The sequence below is a fragment of the Myotis brandtii genome, unplaced genomic scaffold (genome assembly GCF_000412655.1).
Source record: "Myotis brandtii unplaced genomic scaffold, ASM41265v1 scaffold452, whole genome shotgun sequence".
NCBI classification, from domain to species: Eukaryota; Metazoa; Chordata; class Mammalia; order Chiroptera; family Vespertilionidae; genus Myotis; species Myotis brandtii.
In genome coordinates, this window is record NW_005367284.1 from 730596 (window position 1) to 753416 (window position 22821).

The 22821-nt window shown below is 45.3% G+C and overlaps 1 long non-coding RNA gene across 2 annotated transcripts in view; it reads right to left on the bottom strand.

The window, feature by feature from the left end:
* Positions 1-201: 201 nt before the first annotated feature.
* Positions 202-22821, bottom strand: part of LOC106727594 — a 54634-nt gene continuing 32014 nt past the window's right edge. For both annotated transcript variants that reach the window (XR_001363824.1, XR_001363823.1), the window contains exons 2-3: positions 16038-16230; positions 202-2033 (exon numbers count right to left, since the gene is read on the bottom strand). This is a non-coding gene — a long non-coding RNA (uncharacterized LOC106727594). The remainder of the gene's footprint in view (positions 2034-16037; positions 16231-22821) is intronic.

Genomic DNA, 22821 nt, shown 5'->3' on the forward strand with positions numbered 1-22821 from the left:
GCATTGAACATAGGGGTGCAAGTTATCTTTCCAAATTACTGTTTTTTTATTTCGTCAGCTAAGAAGAAGAACTATTGGGTCTTACAGTAGTTGTAATTTTAATTTTTTGAGAAACATTCATGCTGTTTTTTATAGTGGCTGCTTCAATTTGCAATCCCACCAACACTTGTACGTTAATTTATTGATGGTAGCCATTCTCACAGGTATGAGGTGCTATCTCATTGTGATTTTAATCATTCATTGTATTACTGCCCTTTTTAAAATTTTTCAATAACTTCATCTTGCCTAAAATGTAAATTCCAAATTCTTTGCATGGTATTACCCAACTGTGACTTGGCTCCTCCCATCTTTTAAAACTCAACTTCATTCACTCCCTTTTGAGGGACCCTCATGCCATGCTTCTTAAATGCACCTTGCTATTTCATGCCTTCATTCCTTTGCATGTTCTGTTCTTTCTGCAGTAAATGTCTTCTGTCTTCTCACACCTCCCCTTCCTCCTCCACATCTCTAGGGAATTGCCCCTTCACAATTCTGTTCTGCATTGGCTTCCCCAGGGAAGTCCGTCCTTCACTCTACCAGGCAGCTGGGCCATCTTCCTGCTCCTAAGGTCACCTAGCACACTTTCCCCATTGCACACAGCAATGCGCTGCACTGACCCACTGCGTCTTCCTATATCCACAGGGTCAGCTTGACTTATTAAAATTCAAATTGGAGAGAAGAATGCCCTTTTCTAATAGCCTGGGACGATTATTAAGGCCAGGCTACTGTTGGAGTGGGTTTTTCTTTGTAGTAAGAAGTGCGGTGCCTGGGTGCTAGATTCTGCAGCGTGCCTTTAAGATCACTGAGGGCTAACTAAATTCCATGCCGAATTGATTTTATTAACATGGCATTTGGCTGGAGGAGATTTTACAGGTTAGGTTCCCCTAGAAATCTAGAGGTGGACATTAGAATGTAAGTCGGAGGTGGTTCAGGGAAACATCAGTAAACTTGTGAGAAGGAAAAGCCAAGAAAGCTAGTAAAGGGTTCACTGTCCACAGGTTACCAGCCAGGGTAGCTGGAGCTTAATCCCACTGAGGAATTCCGGGAAGCAGCGTAGAGCACAGGCCTCACACGCTTCCCACCTGCTGCTGTTTTCATGGGCTGCTGGTAGAGGAAGTGCCTGCAGCGTGGCTGAGGGCTCCGGCAGCCGGAGCAGGTGCTGACGGAAGTCAGGCCCGTGCCCAGTGTGACAGACATGGCAAAGCCAAGGGAGAGTGGGTAGGGCAGTAGTTGCAGCTGCTGCTGTAAGAAAAATTAAAAAAAAATCAGGCAAGTGCAGCCCGTGAATTGGACAGCAGAAAACTGGAAAACATGGGCTGTGAATGCCCAACATTAGATACGGACATTGGCTGCTGGTTTCTACCACAACTAGAAAGAAGTTACTTATCTCCTCTCAGCAGCTCCAGCACCGAGTGCCCAGAGGCTCAGGTGCAGGGCGAGCTGGATTGCTCTGCTTCATGCAGGGGGGTGGGAGTTCCCTGAGAGAGACAGGGAGGACATAAACCCAGCTGCCTGGGGCTTGTGTGAAGGTCAGGGGGGAGAAAAATCACGACCACCACCATTCTTCTCTACACCCCAAGCAGAGCAGTTGTGTAGGAAAGATGGAAGCCAAGAAGTATATAATGGGGGCTATTTAATACAGTGTGCCTTGTTTTTAATGAGTATATGTACATACAATACACTCCCTGTCCCTCGATTCTCCAAAACCTTTAGTGAAAACGACACTGTTGGCCAGTGCTGTGATATGAGTTGATTCCAGAGAAGCTCAGAACGTTGGCAAGTTCTGCTTCTCTTGGGCAGAGGCTGGCAAGAGGGTAGTTGATACCCATGTGGCATCAATGTTCGTAGCACTTTCTCTTTCACCAAAGTTCTAAAGCAAGTGACCTGCAGGCTAATTCAGTCTCAGATGTAGATGATACCCACTCCCGGATTTAAAAAAAATTGGTACCCATACTTTTCTTATGAAAGATTTCACATTAAAGTTCGGACTTCTCCTAGGGGAAAAAACACACACACACAAACATGTTATTATACACTGGGATAATCACCTAGCGATGATCAGCCAAACAGTACACATTCAAATGGTCACAATCCCACTACTTCCTATTGCTCCCCAAATATCACAACTGCACTGATTTTTCCTTTCCAAGCCAAAAAAAAAAAAAAAGTGTCTATCCAAAATGGAAAAAGGAGAACTGTCCATAGTACTGCATGACTCTAGGAAGAAAAGGGGATGAATATGCCTCTGAGGAAGTGAGGAACAATCCTGTGTTTAATACAGAAAGTGTGCATTAAACATGAGGTTTTAGAGGCCTTAAGGGTGACCTTTGTACTCAGAAAAGGTTAGTCTGATGATATTTTCACTTTAAATATTAATATTTGACTTATTCAAGTTACAAATGTAAAAGCCTCGTGTTTTTTTTCCTTAAGCTTCTCATTTCAGATTACAAATTTAATTCTATTTATAAGCTAGTAAACTTTAGCAATTGCTTTTAATGGAACTTAGAGGACTATTTAGCTCCATTTATAAATAGTTAATTAAAGCTCTTCAAACATTTTAAAATTCATTTATAAATTTAATGTATTTGATTTCCTTTAAGTACTTCAATTGTCTGACTTAAAACCTTCCTGCGTAATTAAATAAATCTCTGAAATCAAATAAATTAAATTTATAAATATAGTGAACCAAGTTCTGTTAAATATTCCAACACTGTAGATCAATTTAGTAATATTTCAACCTAAAACCACAAGTCTAAATCAATTACTCAATTATGCTTTTTAAATTGAAATTAAGAGACTGATCATGCTATTCTACCAGACCAAATTCTCTTCAGCATTACAAAAACTTCAAATACCAAACATACGCAGATTCTTTTTTTTAAAAATATATTTTATTGATTTTTTACAGAGAGGAAGGGAGAGAGATAGTTAGAAACATCGATGAGAGAGAAACATTGATCAGCTGCCTCCTGCACATCTCCCACTGGGGATGTGCCCGCAACCCAGGTAAATGCCCTTGACCGGAATCGAACCCGGGACCCTTGAGTCCGCAGGCCAACACTCTATCCACTGAGCCAAACCGGTTTCGGCCACACAGATTCTTTTTAACACAAAAGTATTCAGTGTTACTTTCAAGTCTCTTAAATATTTCTATATTTAATTTAAAACATATTGTCTGGGTAAAAAAACACAAAAACAATTACTACTTTTCCAGGTAATAAATATCACTGTTGATTTTGACCAGGACACTTACTGGACTCTGTTAGGCAAACTGATGGAACACGAGTCCTATTTCTAGTCTGTATGAGGGACGTCAGAGTAAGGCAGGTGGTCATATAACCCAGTTCCTAAAATTTTAGTCACATCATTACTAAATTTCAAATCAGCTTAGACATTTTAATTGCCAATCAAGTGGCTATGTCACTTTTCTTGGATTATGTATTTGTTTCAATCTTAGCTCCCCTTCTAACTCTAAAGACCTGTGTGCTAAAGGCAGAAAAACTTACTCTTTCCCCATATTTCCTACCTCTGTTCTAATGGCCTCAATAGCATTTCAATGATATCCATTACAATGATATCCAATGAGTATTGGATATTTCAGGAACGCTTTTGTTTATTCCCATGTTGCCCAAGATAGTTTCCTGACATTGCTATGTGGAAGGACTACACCAGGCCCCTACTCATCTGTTTCTGGTAGGGATTTGCTTTGGCTAATTGTGAGATAGGCCATGCTCGAGCTTAGAAATCCAAAGGAGTCCAGGCAAGCTGCTAGAGCACTCAAGTTCAAATGATGGAGGAGGAAGGGGTGTATTATTGAATTGTTCTTAACTTTTTAGGAGTCACCAGCCCTTTAGATAATCAGGTATAAGTTATGGACCTCCTGCATAGATAAACACACAAACCCTTTAGAATTTCCAAGCTTTCATGTTTCCCCTGATATTCACCAAGTTAAAAATAACAAACAAAAAACCTTTGGACTAGATGGATCTTTAAAGTTCTTTCCCAACACGGCCTTGAAAACATAATCTATCAAAGTGACATATTACAGATGAGATATCAGAAATCTGGTTCAGAGGATTGGTTTTCAAGATGAATAATCTAAAGAGCTCATCAGAGGCAAAGCAGACTAGGGTTCATGGAGATTGGATGAATCTTCCTTTTTACACAAGAAAAAAATGTTAGTTTGTCCCAATGTTCAAGATTTAGTAAGTTTTTCTTGGTTATTTTTTGTTTGTGTGTGTGTTTGTTTTGGATGAGTTACTAAAGACAAAATAGAAACGGCTTCGCTGTACGTCACAACCTCCAATGTTCTCGTCTGTCTGGGATAATTAAGATACTGATCAGCAAGGGGAAGAGCCACATGTTGTGTGAATGAAGGAATCAAAGACATCTTGCATTCCTTCCAAACACATTCCTTCAGCAGCTGTTTCATCCGTACACACTACAACATGATGTTAACTAAACAGAAATAATTCTACATCATGTTATTGTATTTTAGACTCTACATCTTATATAGTAATGTTAATTCTGTTGAGTTAAAATTCCGCATCGACAGCACAAGTTTAAAGGAATATTTACAGCTACTTTAGACACTCTGTGTGTGAAAAGCTCAAAACTTCTAACATGCTTTAACCTTCCAGAGTATTTTTAGAGGTGCAGCAGGTTTCTGAAACCATTTTTCTGTATAACCCCCAGAGCCAGGGCTCCTGCGCGGAACACATTTAAGGCTTGGGTTTAGGCTGCCAGGCTTGTCGAGTAACAGAAAACAAAGCTCTGATGCATGAGGCTGTCAACAAGAGCGACATGCTTTCTTTAAGGTTTCAGTTCAATAAATGTTTGCCTTACGGAAAAGGTCTTTGCTTTCGGAGACATTTTCACTCAAAAGCTCTCATTTTAAATCATGTTTTCAAAAAAATATCTTTATTGTTGTTGGTAGAGATGGGAATCGCCAAGGTGCCTACAAAATGATGGGGTTGGAGGGAAGTCAAAGGAGGAGGCTCAAACTCTGCAATCTTGGGGCAAGTTCTTAAACCTCTATGGCAGAGGTAATAAGAATAAAATGTAAAATAGCAAGAGTGGAGGGAGTAGGTATCTTCAGAATTTGGACAGCTACCGTAGATGTCTGGCTCCTGAGGTTTCATGCCTCCTTCAAAATTGGAATTTGTTCATTAGATTCCACATATGAGTGAGATCATGTGATACTCATCTTTTTCTGACTGACTTATTTCACTTAGCATAATGCTCTCCAGGTCCCTCCATGCTGCTGCAAATGGGAACAGAGACATAGAACCATGAACAGACTGATGGGTTTCAGAGGGAAGGTGGGGGTGGGGGATTAACCAGGGAACTTACATGCATTTATGAGTAGCCCATGGACACGGGCAATAGTGTGGTGAAGGCTTGGGAGGGCTGAATGTGGGGAGGAGAGGGCCAATGGGGAAACTCAACAAAGCGGACATCTGTAATACTTTCAACAATAAAGATAAATTTTTTTTAAAGCATTGGGATTTGACTTTTTTAAAAATGCAGTAAAAAGATGTCCACGATGGAGATTAAGCCCAGGGATTCGGAGTCTGAGGTGCTTTTGTCCCCTCCTACAGGAGCCTCCTGATCTGGGAAGAAGCTGGCCGCGCTCTCTGCATCTTCCAGCAGGAAAAGTGGCCTGGAGGTAAGATTACAGGCTCCTCAGCACTGGGGCAGCCAAACCTGACCCATGTCAGCAAACACTTCCATTTCATCCTCACTTCCTTCGGGGCCGAGTCCCTCTTTCCAACACTGCATGCTTTCCATGGGACACTCCAGGTAGCAATTAGAAAGATAAATGCTTCATGTTTGTGTTAAAGTAAAATAAACTATATTATTAGAAGCTAAAATTAGGATATGCAAACCCATAAAATGAAAGTAAAACGGTGAGTGAAGATATATTGTAAGATATATTTTAGTCCAATCATATATAAAATTCAAAAATGATGCTAACTCAGTGTTCACTAGAAAATGCATTAATTCATCTATCCAGTCATCTGATTACTCATTCATTCATTATATACTGAGCTCCTGCTATGTGCTAAGCACGAAGGGTAAAAAGATGAAAGAAACAGATACCCTTTTAGGAAGACATTGCCAGGAATCTGGTAGAAGCACTAAAAGCCCCTTGAATAAAGAATTTTAAAGGAGGCCCTGGCCGAGTAGCTCAGTTGGTTAGAATGTTGTCCATACGCCAAGGTTGCGGGTTTGAGTTCCAGTCAGGGCACATACAAGAAGCAACCAATTAATGCATAAATAAGTGAAACAATAAATCGATGTTTCTCTGTCTCTCCTCCCTAATAATAACATTTTTAAAAAAGAATTTTAAAGGATAAGCAGAAGTTAGCTGGGTAAAAAGGAGAACAGCATTTAGAAGTTAACAGTTTTTTTCACACATCATAACAAAACACATTTCCAGTACGTAAAAGTTTTGCAAGTCTATGATATCCATGTAAATCTCAGATCTGATCTTATGATACCCAATCAATGTATCGCTCTGAAGCTCATGGGAAGTTGGCTTGATTTTCCCTAACACAGGCCCACTGATTCCTCTGATGGCAGTGGACACAGTGCAAACTCTATGGCGCCTCAAAGAAATGCAGCTCAGAGAAGACAGCCATCAAAACCCGACCTCTCCAGGCAGGTCCAACGTGGCAGCCCAGGTGGGTGCTGAACTCGCCCCTCCCAAGAACACGTGGAATGTACACCTATATTTAGAGCAGTTCCTCCTGAGAGAAAACTGCGAGCCAGTTTCACAGTTTCTGTGCAACAACCAAGAGAGCGAGACCACGTAGAGAAGGTTGGGGAACGGCACGAGCTGTGGGGGAGGTGAGGGAACCACGCAGGGCCAGGTGAGCACAACCGGTTTCCATTCCTCTGCATGTGGGCAGTGGGCGGAAGCGCCATGTCTATTCTCCAGGCTACCTCCAGGGCACTGGAGAGCCTCCCCAGCCTCCACACTTCCCCCATGAGCTAGATCCAGCAGTAACTAGAGCATCACACAAGGGGCCCCTCCATCCGAAGGCTGACCCAGCCAGCACAGCAGGGTGCTGCTTCGTGCGCACACACATGGCTCCCATGCCTAGAGAGGGTGCAGAGCTAGAAGAATGCTGCTGTATCTGCCTGCAGGGTTACCCTGTCCAGTGAAAGTATAGACAGTGCAGCACTACCTTGTGCTCATGTGGGGCTAGCACACGCCACGGTACACACAGGACTGCCCCATCCAGAGAAAGTGCAGGGGTAGTGGGGCACTGCTGCATGTAGGGCTGCCCCACCTGAAGAAAGGGCAAAGATAGAAAACTTTGTGCTACCCACATGCAGGACAATCCTGGGTATATTGAGTGGGATGCTGCTGTGCCTGCAGGCCAGGGGGCCCCACTCGGAGAAAGGGCGGAGCTAGTAGGGCATGGGACTCAGAGCAGGGTTTGAATGGAGCCGCTCTGGCTCTGTGTGCCTAAGGGCTGACAAAGCAACAGGGCACCCAGGCAGGGCTCCAGTGGAGAGTGCCTGGGGCATGATGGTGCACCCAATGCAGCAAATGACCCAGAGTGGGTGCGAATTAGGAAAAGTATGGCTGTGTTGGTAGACAAGGCTGCCCCACCCAGAAAGGGGATGGGCCTCATGGGGTGCTGAGAGACAAGCACACAAAGCAGCCTTGCTCAGACCCTACTCTGACAACAGACAAAGCAACAGGGCACGCCAAGAGTGCACCAGGCAACCACCCCTGTACAGAAGGGCAAGAAAGCATGCATACACCAGATGGCCCAACCTGGAACCCACTGCTTCAGCTCAGGCAACACATCAGGAATCACATGCACTCACCCTGCCTACAACTGCCCTACTAAAACTACTCTATACACCATCTCCACAGAGACCACTTTTTCAAGACTGGGAGGGATAGCTATTCCATCTAACTCATAAGAACAAACACAAAATCAAACAAATTCTAGATACAGAAGACTATGCCCCAAATGAAGAGTAAGAAAAAACTCTGGACAAAAACCCTAAAGAAACAAAGAATTCAAATACAGTGGGGCCTTGACTTACGAGTGTCCCGACTAACGAGTTTTTCGAGATACGAGCCGTCTCTTGGCCAATTTTTTGCTTTGAGTTGCGAGCCAGCTTCAGATACCCCACCGCTAGTTGGCGCAGCGAACGTCACAGTGAACGCCACAACATCAGCCCAGCATTCAATTCATCGTAATGGAGAAAATTGGTTTGACATACGAGTAATTTGAGTTACGAGCTCCATCACAGAACGAATTAAACTCGTTAAGTCAAGGCCCCACTGTAATCCTAAAACTTATATGGAACCACAAAGACTCCAATAGCTAAAGTAATTTTGAGAAAGAAGAACAAAGTCGGAGGTACAACAATCCCTGGTTTTAAACTATACTACAAAGCTATAGTAATCAAAACAGCATGGTACTGGCACAAAAACAGACACATAGCTCAATGGACAGAATAGAGCCCAGAAATAAACCGTTGCTTATATGGTCAACTAATTTATGATAAAGGAGGCAAGAACTTACAATGGAGAAATGACAGCCTCTTAAACAGTTGTTTTGGGAAAACTGGACAGATACATGCAAAGAATGAAACTGTGTCACTCTCTTACAGCATATATAAAAATAAACTCAAAATGGATTAAAGACTTAAATGTAAGGCCTGAAACCATAAAACTCCTAGAAGAAAACAGGTAGTAAACTATTTGGCATAAGTCTGAGTAATATCTTTCTGGATACATCCCCTTGAACAAAGGAAACAAAGCAAAATTGAAACTAAAAAGCTGCTGCACAGTAAAGAAAACCTTCAATAAAAATAAAAAGACAACCTACTGAATGGGAGAATATTTATTTTGAATATCAACCCCTTATCGGCTATATCATTCACAAATATAAAGAACTCACATAACTCAATAACAAAAATATTTAAAAATCTGGTCAAAAATGGGCAGAGGATATTACTCCAAAGAAGACAGAGGGCCAACAGACAGAGGAAAAGATGCTTTAACATCACTAATCAGGGAAATGTAAATCAAAACCACAATGAGTGCCACCTCACACCAGTCAGAATGGATACTATTAAAAATTCAACCAATAACATGTTGGCAAGAATGCGGAGAAAAGGCCTTGTGAACTATTGATGGTATTTGAAACATGATGGACCTAGAGGTTATATATGAAATAAGAGAAAGACAAATAGTATATTGTTTTGCTTACATGTGGAATGTGAACAAACAAACCAAGATAAAAATGGACGCACAGAAACAGATCAAAGGGATGATTGCCAGAGGAGAGGGGGTGGATGGAGGGGTGGGTGAAAAAGGTGATGGGGAATCCAGTCGATAATATTGTGATAAGTGTGCACAGTAACAGATGATCATTAGTATTAATGGGGTGATCACACTGTAAGGTACAAAATTGTCAAACCACTACACTGTACACATAAAACTGATACAATATTGCATAAACTGATAAACTATTGTATAGAAAAAAATATCCAATCTCTCTCTTGTGCAGAATGCATGCACAAAACCACACAAATATCTTTACAAAGGGACATGCGTGTCCCTTTCGACCAGCAAACTAAATGGAAAAGATATATGTACCCCCGTCTTCATTGGACAACCAGGGAAACTGCTTATAGCAAGCTGCAACTACACCTAACAAGGAATTCCACATCAGCCAGAGCAGCTGTACCTGCCTCTTTCCCACTTGCTAAAGTCACTTTTGTGGCACCTCACTGTGCTTTTATCAGTACTAATTGGAATGTCCTTCCTGCCAGGGTTTAGCATTTTCAGATTCTTTTGTAGGTGCAGATTGAATGGCACTGACATTAAGATTTCTGTCCACTGGGTCACATCAAAGACAACTAAAATGGGTCGCAAAGGGAGACGCGTGTTGAAAATCCAAAGGAGTGGGAGGGCGTAGGCGGACTGTCAGTGTGCTTAGCCCACTGCACAGACGTGATGGCCGGCGCTGGCTCTGGTGATTAGCACAGCGTGGTGAAGGCCCTCGGAGAGTTCCCCCGAGCCTCCTCCTGATGGGAAAACGCTCAGGAAGGAGGAGAAGGCTGCGGTCTCTCATCTCTGATCTCATGGTCACCGAGTCAAATATTCCCACCTCAGAAGAGCCAGTCCCCCAGTCAACGCTTTGAGCTTCCCAAGGGCTTTGATCCCTTTGTCCATCCTGGTGAAACGTGGGCATCTCTATAGAAGGCACAGACCCACAGCACTTTTGAGAAAACAGGAGCAAAGGCATGAGGTGATGGCTCACCTTGAAGAAGTTACTGCCTAACTTCTGTGAAAACCAAACAATCAACCGAGGCAAGAGGGTGGGGGCACCCTGGAGAGTGGAGAAGACTGACAGATGGAGAATCCAGGCCTAGCCCCAGAGCAGCCACCCTTCCACTTTAGCCCACTGTGTTGTCCTAACAATACGTAGGACCAGGATGGTCAAATCTTCTGATACTTTAAGAGAAGTGGAAATACGGTTTAACATTAAACTCCCCAATTTTGAAGTGTTGATGGCAAGTGCAAGACACATCCAATGTCAAAGGAAAGAGAAACAGTGCCAATGCCACTAGGACAGCAAATCATTGATCAAGTCCAAGGCAGAGCTTGCAGACCCTCTCAGCTGCACAGAGGACAAAGGAGAGATCCAGGCACCTGAACTCTGCCCTCTAACTAAGAAGGGCTGGAGGAGCACACCAGGTATTAGGATATAAATGCATTTAATGTTTTCTCTTCTATCCTCAAAACAAACTTAACGTTAGGTTCAAGATTTCCAAGGAAGAGTCCTGGCTGGTTTGGCTTGGTGGCTAGAGCGTCAGCCTTCGGACTCAAGGGTCCCGGGTTCGATTCTGGACGGGGGCACATGCCTGGGTTGTGGGCCCATCCCCAGTGGGGGAAGCCCATCAGTGATTCTCTCTCATCGATGTTTCTATTGCTCTCTCTCCCTCCTCTCTAAAATGAATAAATACATACATATATGTATATGTGTGTGTGTGTGTGTGTGTGTGTGTGTGTGTGTGTGTGTGTGTGTGGACACTGTTACTCTACCCCCTCCCACTTTACAGACGAAGAAACTGAGGCTCAGAGGTTATAGTGCAGTGGTTCTCAACCTTCTTAATGCTGCGACCCTTTAATACAGTTCCTCATGTTGTGGTGACACCCAACCATAAAGTTATTTTTGTTGCTACTTCATAACTGTAATTTTGCTACTGTTATGAATCGTAATGTAAATATCTGATATGCAGGATGTATTTTCATTGTTACAAATTGAACATAATTAAAGCATAGTGATTAATCACAAAAACAATATGTAATTATATATGTGTTTTCCGATGGTCTTAGGCGACTCCTGTGAAAGGGTCGTTCGACCGCCAAAGGGGTCGCGACCCACAGGTTGAGAACTGCTGCTTTAAAGGGTCTGTGCAGCATCGGGCCTTTGCCTTGCTCCCTCCCTCAGCCATGTTTATGGAAATCCACACGCAGGCTCAGTTTCCTGATTCTCAAGATGCTTTCCTTTCACAGATATTAGGACCGGATGATCTGAGTCTCTCGGCTAGTTTCACAGACAAAGCGAGGGGTTTTTAACCTGGCTTTCCTCAGCGTTTCGGGGGCTGTGAGCACAATTTCCATAAACAAGGACATCCCTGCTGCATTTCATGGTGGTCAAAAGCAGTCCAGGGCTAGAAATCCTATCACAGGCCTGACGAGGGCTCCACCCCCACGGGCCTGTTTCTGTGAAGTGGGCAGACTTTGGGGGGGGGATCAGAAGTGCTCAGCCCTGACAGGCAGGGCAGGGTGGCACCTTCCATTCTTAGCTTCCCCAGCAATGCAGAGCGCAGGCCAGAGCAGCTTGAAGTCGTGGGTTCATATGTTCCTTCTGTAAATATTTAACACCTACGGCCAGCCAGGTGTTGTTCTGGGGGCTGAGAAATCAGCCACCAATCCAACAAAATTTCTGCCACCATTAAAAAACATTCCAAACAAATAAATGTATATTATAATGTGTGGCAGTGCCAGGTGCCATGGGAAAGGAATGAGTGAAGTGATAGGATAAAAGGCCGCTTCCCAGCATTTTCCTATGGTTAACAGGGCATTTCCCGGGTACGGAAAGGAGCAGTAAACACTGTCAAACTCCTATACTCGCGAGAAAGCGCAGTCTGAAACCTAGCCAGTGAAAACTCTTAAACAGACGTAAGACCCCCGTGCCTCAGTTTGCTCACCTGTAAAATGGGGACAGTATCAGCCACCCGGCTCCAAGGAGGAAATGTGGATGACACAGGACAAGGATGCACCCAGGCTGTGCAGAGAGCTCAACGCTGCTCAGCCACGATCTAATCATCCCTGTGCCCAGCAGTGTCCACCCCCAAGCAGTTCCTCAGTTTCCCTTTTCATCTCCTTTGGAGCAGATGTAAGGGCACATCTGTGTCCAAAACAGGAATTATTTTGTAGGGGAGTGTTTTACTGGAGATGTGCAGGGCTGAGGGGAGCTAGCGTACTTTTGGAACCAAGTAAGCACAGTTCCGATTTAGCTCTTGTCTTCCTTTCCAAACATATAGTTTAAAAAAAAATGTATACGCTAATAATTAGAAAGCGACTTTTGAAGGCATTTGTTGGGCTGTCTCATTTCTTACAGAAAATTCTCTGTGGTCAAAATGAAAACTTCCTATTGCCATAAATAGCACTAAGAAAAATTAACAGTTGTGTTAGATGGAGTCCTTTGAAATGCTTTTGCTATAATAGGACTTCACTTTGATTTATGTAGGTTGATGACTGCCAAAAAGTTGAATGACAAAATTTTCCAATGCAAAAATAACTTTCATGAAATGAATAAAATGCTTGAAACATACATTTGATGAATAAATTCTAACACTAGTTGAAAACCGACTGCCAGATTTTTCAAAGGTCGTTGAAAATGGGTCCCTTTAGCAATGCAGGTGAAAGAAAAGTGAAGAAATTGATTTTGAATTAAATTTGCAACCCTAATCCCACAGCTGCTTACCTACATTTGGCCAAATATGAATTTAATAGATCTTTCCCACCCACCATTAAAAGCGAGTTGTTTGTTCCTTGAAAAAATGCCCCTAGGAAATCTATTTGAGAAACAAGGAAACAAACATTAATTTACAAAGAACAATTAATCTGTAGATGTGCTGTACAACGTAATAGCCACCATATTAGTAAATGTATTCCAAATCTTTCCAATTAAATCAGAAGCTGCATAACTCACAATAGATTACAAAAATTAACGATCATCCTAGATCTGACATATCTTCAGAGAAACCAGGCCAGGTAATTGCCACACAGTGTCACAAACAGAAGAAAAAGATTTTTATATCAGACTTGAAACAATGGCCGTTACTAGCTTTCACTCTCCCTGCCCAGAACTTACAGGGCAAGTGACTATGCCTAGGAATAAATACATTCTGAAAACTCTTGGATCATACTCAGACTATTCACAGTACCCACTGTCACTTCATGTAAATCTAATCCTTTTGGGCAGTGCATTTAACACACTCCTTACCCAGACACCTGATGTCCCTTTCCCTGGTCCCCCTTTTTATTCACAGCATTTGTCTTACTTCTTTTCTATGTACATTGGTATTTGCATAATAGTTAGGGCTTATTCCCAGAGAAGGCTGTAAGATCCACACAGGTAGGAATCTGTAACTTGCTCAGTGAGATGACCCCAGCACCTACCCACTGCCTGGCACATAGTCAACTTTCAATAAACTGTATTGTCTGGGTCAGCTTACATGCAGCATGATAGCTCGTTACTTAAAGCAACATAATGTTGGATTTCTTTTATAATATAAAGTCTTCTTCCATTCAAAACAAAACAAAACTACATTCATTTCCTAATTATGAGCCCACAGTTTTCTGTGCCAGGTGCTCTTAAAGCAAGGATTAACTGCAGTTTATCAAAAGAAAAAAAAAAGAAAAAGTCACTTAACTACCCTGTGAGTACAGGGAAAAAGGGCGGTGGCAATGACAACTGCATGCTCATAACCAGTGATTCCATATCTAGCAGCTGTAGGGCAACCACTTCAAAATGCCTGCACCGTGGCCCTGCCCTGAAATCAAGAGCACGCCAGTGGGACCCGAGTGTGACGAGCAGGCTTCCTGCGGGAGACGCCTTCCACGTCATCCAGCCAGTCACTCACTGCATTATGTTCACCGCACTTTTCTCTTTAGATGCAAACCACTCGAGCTGCATACTCCAAAGCATGAATATAATTCCTAGGGACAGAGTTCTCCTTCAAATGGCTAGTCAAACTCCTTTTCTCTCTCATTTTGAGTCAAGCATCAAAGCATCTGTGTTTTTTTTTTCCAGTTTTCCTACAAAGAAACGTGTACTAAGGTCTCATACATTAAAAATGACCCTCTCATCTGAGCTCTGTCATTTACCAGCCGTATGTCCTCAGGCAGTTTCCTCGTTTGTTAAACAGGGTCCATGCTGCCCAGAATGACCAGGGTTGGGAGGTGTTGACTGCGGGGCCTTGAACGTGGAGTGCTGCAGCACGATTCTGCCCAGACGTCACAGGCCCTCTCCAGGGGGGCCACATGGGCAGCGGCCCCACCGAATGGAAAGCCCTTCAGTGAGAGAGCGTGTTCCTGGGCAGCCATCACCACGCACACTTTGTAAGCATCATCTCACTGACTCCCGCCACAACCCCTGATCCTGACATCTTCCCACTTCTTTCCCATGAACACATTCAGACTCCAAGGGATTAAATAAGCGGAAGAAACAACTAGTGATCGGCAGAGCTGGGGTGCCCGGGGCCCTCCATCTCACTATCGCTAGTCCAGCACCCTGATCTGAGATCTCTGGACTCCCATCCAATCCCAGACATCAACCAGCCACCCTACCCTGTGCTCTGTACCACTCCGCCCACTGACACTGGAATGACCAAGTCTTCTGTCCTGTACCAGTCAGGATCTGGGAGGAAAATAAAAACCGCCCCAAATATCTCACCAGAGAGAATCTGATGCAGGAAACAGGTCGGTATGGTGGATTTGCGGAACTGAAAACGTGCACCAGGAATGCTGAGGCAACGCAGAATAAGAACCACCACCCCTGGAGAGGGATGGGAAGAGGTGGGGTGACTGGGACCTAGAGGCTTGGAGAAGGGCCTCCGGGGACCTGGGCACCGACTTCTGAGAAGTGGGTGCTGCCAGCTGGTACTGGCTCTGCCCAGACAGACAAACTGGAGGTTGAAACTAAGGGCCCCTGGCCGGGAAGAGCAGAAACAGCAAACACACAGGAGGGGCGAACCCTGCTCCCTCGCCCAGCCTCCCTGGAGGGGCCCTGTGGGCAGAATCTAGCTGGGAGCCAGCCTGACAGTCCCCCCAGTCCAAACCCCACGTCAAGCATATACGGTGAGTGTAGAGACACAGCTCTCCACCAGGGGGCACGGGTACATGGAGGAGACAGGACAGGCTGCAGGAGCTCCTGAGAGTCCCCTCCAAGGGGCCTGATTGGGGTGTGACCCATAACGATGCCGATCGAAAGGACTCTTCCCATGTGATCTGGCCACCACTGACTGGCCCATGAATGGAAAAACAGCATTCTGTTTTAAAGCCCAAAATGCAATAGATATTGTACCAAGACTTGTCACATGCATCCTGAGGGCATGTGGCGGAGAGTAGGGGAGGCCAAGGGAAGGTTAATGGAGGGAAAAAGGAGACATATGTACTACTATTTGTAATACCTTAAACAATAAAATAAAAAATAAAAAAGAGCAATCAGCTCCACTATAACTCAGCAAAGGTGTTCTTAAAAATCACCATCCTATGTAAAACCGCACAACAAAGACCACAGGGCTCATAGGAAAATTGGGGACAACACACACAACTTATTGTCAGTGAACCAGAGGAACCTACCAGAAACAGTAGCACCTCTGCATTTGTATTAAATGATTAAGAAGTACAGAAACACTAATAAAAATGTCTTGAACTTTACCTTGAAGAAGGCCCCATGTTGGGCTGCGGACGTGGGTTATCTGAACTTGGAGGGACAGCTGTGATGCCGGATGTGGTGGGTGTGGCTCCCCCTCCACGCGGATGGGGCGGCCGGTAGATTGCTGAGGTGTGGGTCTGGGCTTCCTGTCTTCCTAGGCAGCTCGTCAGCTGGGCTCTCTTTCACCTAATGTTTCCTGCAGACAAAAACCTCACCTAAGCAAATACAAAACCCATGCTATTCAAATCGCTTCCTAATATACTGATCACATTAGAACAAATTCATGGTTTCAAAATAATTACAGCAGAACTGATCACATCCTGTAGGCCAGGTAGTATTACCTCCTCTTTTACAGGTGAGAAAACGGACTCAGAAAGATTGAACATCTTGCTCAAACATCTCTCTTAAAAAAAGAAAAAAAGGCATACCAGCTTCCTGTCTCGGGCCAGCACTAAGGTACATGGCTTGGCAGCATGAGAGCAGAGCAGTGGAACCCAAGGGCAGCTTCGGCACAGTCTCGCCAGTGACCTTTCCCAGGTGGGTGTACGGGGCCCAGGATGGGGCGGCTGCGGATCTCAATCTTCTCCAGGTCGAGGTTTAAAGCAAAGCAGAGCTGCTGAGCGATGGAATGCTTGTCCCTCCCACTTTCCCAGACATGCGCTCCAAGGCCTGAATCACCGTGACCCTCAAAACATGTTGGGTCATAGGTGAAACCCCTGGGAATGATTGTCCCAGCTGCCAAGGTCCAGAAATAAAATGCACCATGAGTTTCTGAGTCTGTTCTTCAGACTCTGCCACAGTGACCTCTGTAACATGCAGAAATCCATAGTCATTCTCGGAACTAGTCTCAGAACCTGACGATGGTTCTGGCCCCAACTCCTTAGCCTAGAGCAGTGATGGCGAGCCTTTGGAGCTCGGCGTGTCAGCAGTTTGAGAAACCCTAACTTAACTCTGGTGCCGTGTCACATATAGAAATTTTTTGATATTTGTAACCATAGTAAAACAAAGACTTATGTTTTTGATATTTATTTTATATATTTAAATGCCATTTAACAAAGAAAAATCAACCAAAAAAATGCGTTCGCGTGTCACCTCTGACACGCGTGTCATAGGTTCGCCATCACTGGCCTAGAGGACAGGGTCCTCTTAGATGTGGCACCTGCTTCCACACCCAGCTTCACCTCCAGCTAAGCCCCCGCCCAGCCCAGGCTGCAGCCGGCCGAGGGATGCACTTGCTTTCCCGCACGCACCAGGTCACTTTGGAGCCACATAAACTTGTCCACACTGACCACCCCCCATCCCGCCTCCCCCACTGAATGCAGTCCAGCCCATCCCTCCACACAGCTCCTCTGACAGGACCCCTTCCCCCATGTCTTTACACAGAAGGAACCACTCCTTGGGCCGGGCCCCCACTGCGCCCTATATTAACTCTGATCATAGCTCCCTGGGAGACGTTTCTTCTTTAACCGCAAGCATCCGAGGGCATCGGTCCTGTCAGGAAAATCTCTGCATTCCCAGAACCCGACTCACTGCCTGGCAACCAAATGTGTCACAAACGTTTAAGCACTGGATGAATCCGAGGCTATAATGTTACCACGACAGGAAAAGTACAGTGAAGATCAGCCTGAACCTTTTCTTCCCTCCATCTGGAAAGTGCCGTGGCTGCACTAAGTACGTTTCTGTGTAGAGGAAAACCCACTGAACTGATGAAGGCAGTATCCTGGGCTGAATGTCTGTGCGCCCCCCAAATTCATATGCTGAAGCCCTAAGCCCTAATAGGATGGTATCTGGAGGTGGAGCCTGTGGGGGCGGGGTGACGTGGTTTAGATGATGAGATTAGTGTGCTTCTAAGCGAAGACAGCTCCCTTCTCCACGCGCAGGCACCAAGGAGAGGCCCGTGAGCGCCTATGGGGAAGGCGGCTGTCCACCAACCAGGAAGCGGTTCTCACAGCAGCAGGCTGTGGCACCTTGATCTTGGACCTCGAGCCTTCAGAACCGTAATAAATGAATTTCTGCTGCTTATGCCACTCTGGTGTTTTGATACAGCAGCCCAAGCAGATGGAGATTGCAGACGATTTTTAGATGTATCGAAGGGTTTAGCCAAAATGAAGATGGCTTGGGGGCACCATCTTCTGTCCAGGTGTAAGATTCCCGAGAGCAGGAGGCTCACAGATGCGTCTCACTGAAGGCAGACTGACTGAAAGAGAGAGAGTACCAAGGAAGTGGCAACCAGGTCACAGGGAGTGCTCACCGGGCTGAACTGCGAAGTGAGGCATCTGCATAAGAAGCTACGGAGGAAGCATATAATTTTGACTGCTGTGGGCAATCAACACTTCTTTATAGAATCTGAGGATTGAAAGAAAACTCCTCCGCTGTCATTTGAGGTTGACCAACTCCCTGTTTAAGTAAAAGTAGCTGGTTTCCAATTCCACGGTGAGGCCAACGTAAGTCAAAACACCGTGAAAACGTTACCGACACCAGATCTGGCGTGTTATAAGGAACATGGGTTGTGCCATGGCTTCCCCGGGGTTTCCCTGGACCCGCTGACTTCAAGAGATCTCTTGTACTCAGGGTGGCTCATTCTCCCCGGCAGCAGCGGGGCAAATACAAACCATATGATAATGGTTTACTGGGCATCAGCTGGAAAACGCATATTCTAGAAAACACATCCAAAAGCTCCCTAGATTTTTACCTCTATTTTGGTTGGCCATTTCTTATCACTAAGGAAAGGTAAATCCTGAGAATCCATTTCTGACAGCTCAATATCAAAGATGGTTTCAGGCAAAATTAAAGGCAGGAACGTAATGTGTCCTCACACAGGGAAGATGGCCCACGGAAGCTCCAGGCTCTGTGTGTCTAAGTGTCTAAGGAAGGCACCCATGTAGGTCTCTGTCTCAAACCCTTTTTGCCCCCAAGACCCTTCACTGGTCTTTTGCCCACAAATGTGCTGACCTGCCCCACAGCCCCATGTCCTACAATGATCACTGGTCTAACTAGTTAAACTCACTAGTTAAAATCCTCAAATAGGTCTCTACTCGTTATATTTATCTCCTCTGTCACCAAAATCTCGTCACTTCTTCCTTTAAAGTATTAGGGACAGACAAAAACATCTAAACCTTCTCTTGGCCAAGCCTTGGAACCAGAGCACAGGTTAGAGAGTTGGCTGGCTGTTCTCCAAAATTCACACCGCCTGTCTGTGCTGGCGTCTTGCTGGGAGGGGAACCGATCCAGTCACCTCTGCCCAGTGAGAGGCCCTGCTTCTCAGCTGGGAGGTGAGCCAGATCCAGTCACCTCTGCCCAGCCAGGGGCCCTGCTGCTCAGCTGGGAGGGGATCAGATCCAGTCACCTCTGCCCAGCCAGAGGCTCTGCTTCTCAGCTGGGAGGTGAGCCAGATCCAGTCACCTCTGCCCAGACAGGGGCCCTGCTGCTCAGCTGAGAGGGGAAGCAATCCAGTCACCTCTGCCCAGCCAGGGGCCTTGTTGCTCAGCCAGCCTCTTGCATTACGGCCTGACCACATGAATTAGCTCCAGACCACAGAATGTGAGGAGTGCCACTGCCAGGCAGGCCCGTGGAAAACTCCCCACAAAGCTCCTCCTGCTTCTCCCTTCGCTGCTGGCAGTGATACAATCTCAGGTCTAAGGGACGGTGGTACCACCAAAGGGAAGAGGCCTGGATTCTCAATCACCACGTGAAGGAAAGTTACCCTCAGCCTAGCAACTGCCCATTGAGCCAACGCATTAAAACACACTTTATGGTATGAAGCCACTGAAATACTGCAGTTTCCTTTTTTACAGCAAGAACATGAGAACCATGTAAGGTTCTAATTAAAGTCACCTCCGCGGGAACGATAACAAGGGCTATGGATTTGCCTTTGATAATATGGCTTGAACCCCTGAAGTATACTATTGCCTTTTGAAAATAATAATTATACTATATATCATATTAAAAATAGCCACCATGTACTGGGCTCTATGTGCTAGCCTGGCAGGAACCACACTGTCTGTTTTCTGTGTTTTGACTTATAAACATCCCGTCAGATACTGCTACTCTGCCTCAGTTTATAAACAAGAACTTAGGCCTGGGGAAGGTAACATGTACAAGCCTGGGTCACGCAACCAGAAAACATCACAGCCACATCCAGTCCACACTGATTTTCTCCAGAGCTCACGTCTTAACTATTTGCTACCCTGACCTTTTTTTAATCCTCACCCAAGGATTTTTTTTTTTCCCATTGCTTTTCAGAGAGAGGGGAAAGGAGGGAGGGGGAGAGAAACATCAATGTGAGAGAGACACATCAACTGGTTGCCTTCCACATGGCCACAACTGGGGCCGGGGATCAAACCTGCAACCCAAATACGTGTCCTTGACCAGGAATCAAATGAGGTCAACACTTGAACCACTGACCACGCTCTCCAGGGCACTCCCCTGACTTAAGAAAAAAGAACAGCACGTTGCCTCAAGACTCTGCATTGTTCAACGCGAATGTAAATTTTTTTCTGCCCAAAACAATAAGCAGCCTGGCCCGTTAGTTAGCAGACTCCCCAGGTGCCTAGGTCTAGCTGCAGAGGCCCCAGCCTGTGTAATGGAAAGGGCTTTCCTGCTGCTCATCTCAGCTGTCCCCGCCCCAAGGACAGTGCTCCGCCCCCCACCCCATGAGTGCGTCGCTCACCTCACCTGGACACCTCCAGTTACACTTGTACTACCTCTGACCATGTCTTAACTCAACCACCAGTTTTTTAATCCAGATCTTGAACAGATTCCAAAATAGCTGTCTCCCCTAGAATGGGGGCTGAAGAGCCCTAAAGTACCATTTCGTCCTGCCCTCGTGTCTAGACGCCTCTTCAAGAAAATCCAGACCACAGATCGCGTGCATCACGCCTCCGGACGGTCTTGAGAAATTAATCTGATCCCCAAATAAATCCACCATGAGTTTTTTAAAAGCGAATGATCTTTACATAAACTGCCTTGCTTACGAGGGATGGCTTTCCAAATTGCAGGCTGAGGGGACGCTCATCGGTCACAGAGTCTTCCTAGACAGAGTGACTTCCACGACCCCCTGCGACCGCCAGCCTCTGCCAGCTGACTACAGGAGAGCCAATTTGTGAGGCAGGGTAACCAGGGAGGGCGGAGGTCATCTCTCAGGGGGCACCGACCTCCTCACCGGAGAGAAGCAGGACAGGTATTTTATGGGCCAACCTTGGCACAGAAATATAACTTTCCGAGTTAAAATGGAAGAGAAAGACAAATTAGGCACTTCCATGAGAGTCCTGATTTTTTCCCTATTGCTATGGTAACCACTACTCCATTTTAGGAGAGGAAAAAGGAAGAGTGGGCCTTAAAACGAAGCTGTAAAATTCGTCAGGGATGTATCAAGAAGGACTTTAAAAAGATAGTCCTTTTAATTAGTTCACAGCTAGGAATCTGTCCAAGGGAAATAGCCTGGTAGATGTGCATGGAGGAGATTTTTGATAGCGCTTTATTAAACAGTGAAATTTGAAAAATCTGAACGTCCAACAACTGGAAATGAGTGATGGTGTATTCATAGGGAGGAATGCAGAGAGCTGGAGTTAGGACGCAGGGTCTATATCCCCGCAGGGGTGCACGCTCACCATGTACCTGCCATACTAGTATGTAAGTGGCTCCACTGAAAAAGGTTCCCAGAGAAAAATATCAAGATGTTTCTATGAAAATATTAACAGCACTAGTTATTTCCACCGAAAGCAATTTGGAGTGGCTGCAAATGTTGGCTGTGTGCTCTTTTTTCTGTGATAACTTTTCATTATTTGTGTGTAATTAAAAATATATGGGGAAACATATCCATGGCTGATAGTTTTACTTTATTCAAAACTACTACTCACCTTCCTATGAGAGGGATACAATCCGTGCCTCCCTAGACATCAGGGTTAACTCTCTGATCTTCCCTGGCTAATGAAATAAAGATGAAATAAGACAAGGAAGGGATGACGTGGGAGACTCCACGCAGAGATTCTGAGAGCTATCGCGTGCTCACTGAGGTACATGTCCCCTGGTCTAGATAAGCTGCTGCTTGCACCATGGAGAAGACGGGAGCAGATCTGGGCTGACTCGTTTATGAGAAAGAAATCTTGGGTGGCCATAACCACTGGGATTTTGGAGCTGTTCGTTACCGTGAAAATGCTAACTGCTAGATGAACCTTTACCACCACCACCCCCTGCCAGGCCAAACTGAGAGCCTCCCAGCTAACCATCGGATTAGTTTTCATTTCATGTTCAGCCAAAACCTCCCTTAACAGTATGTGAAACTGTTAGGTGGCCATTTACTGCACCTGCCTTCCGTGTTTCCTTTCTGCCTCTCCTTCCTCTTAGAGTCATGCAGATTACTTCCCTGTCTCCTGTGACTGTTTCTTAGGCCCCACTATTCTCACTCGTGTCCAGGCCTTGTTCATTTCATGCCCACACATGGTGACCATGGTCAAGGACACCATCTCTCAATCCTCGTTATACATGTTGTGGAGCGCATCTTCCTTCAACGCTGCCTTGCAACTTAACGCCACTAGTTCAACACTCTCTGACCCTTTGCCTGAGAATTCAGGCCTCTGTTTAATGCTTCAAACTCACAACACCCTCCTAACGTGAACGCTCCTCACCGGCCAAACTAGCGCATCCTTTGTTTCCTGTGTAGACCTCACATGTTCCCAGAATCGGGGTCCCCCTGCCCAAGGTTACAGTGAGGATGTCAGTAGCCGGAAACCTCTGGAGAAAAGTGACACTGGTGGTGGAATGTAGGACTAAGTTCATGGGGGACTCT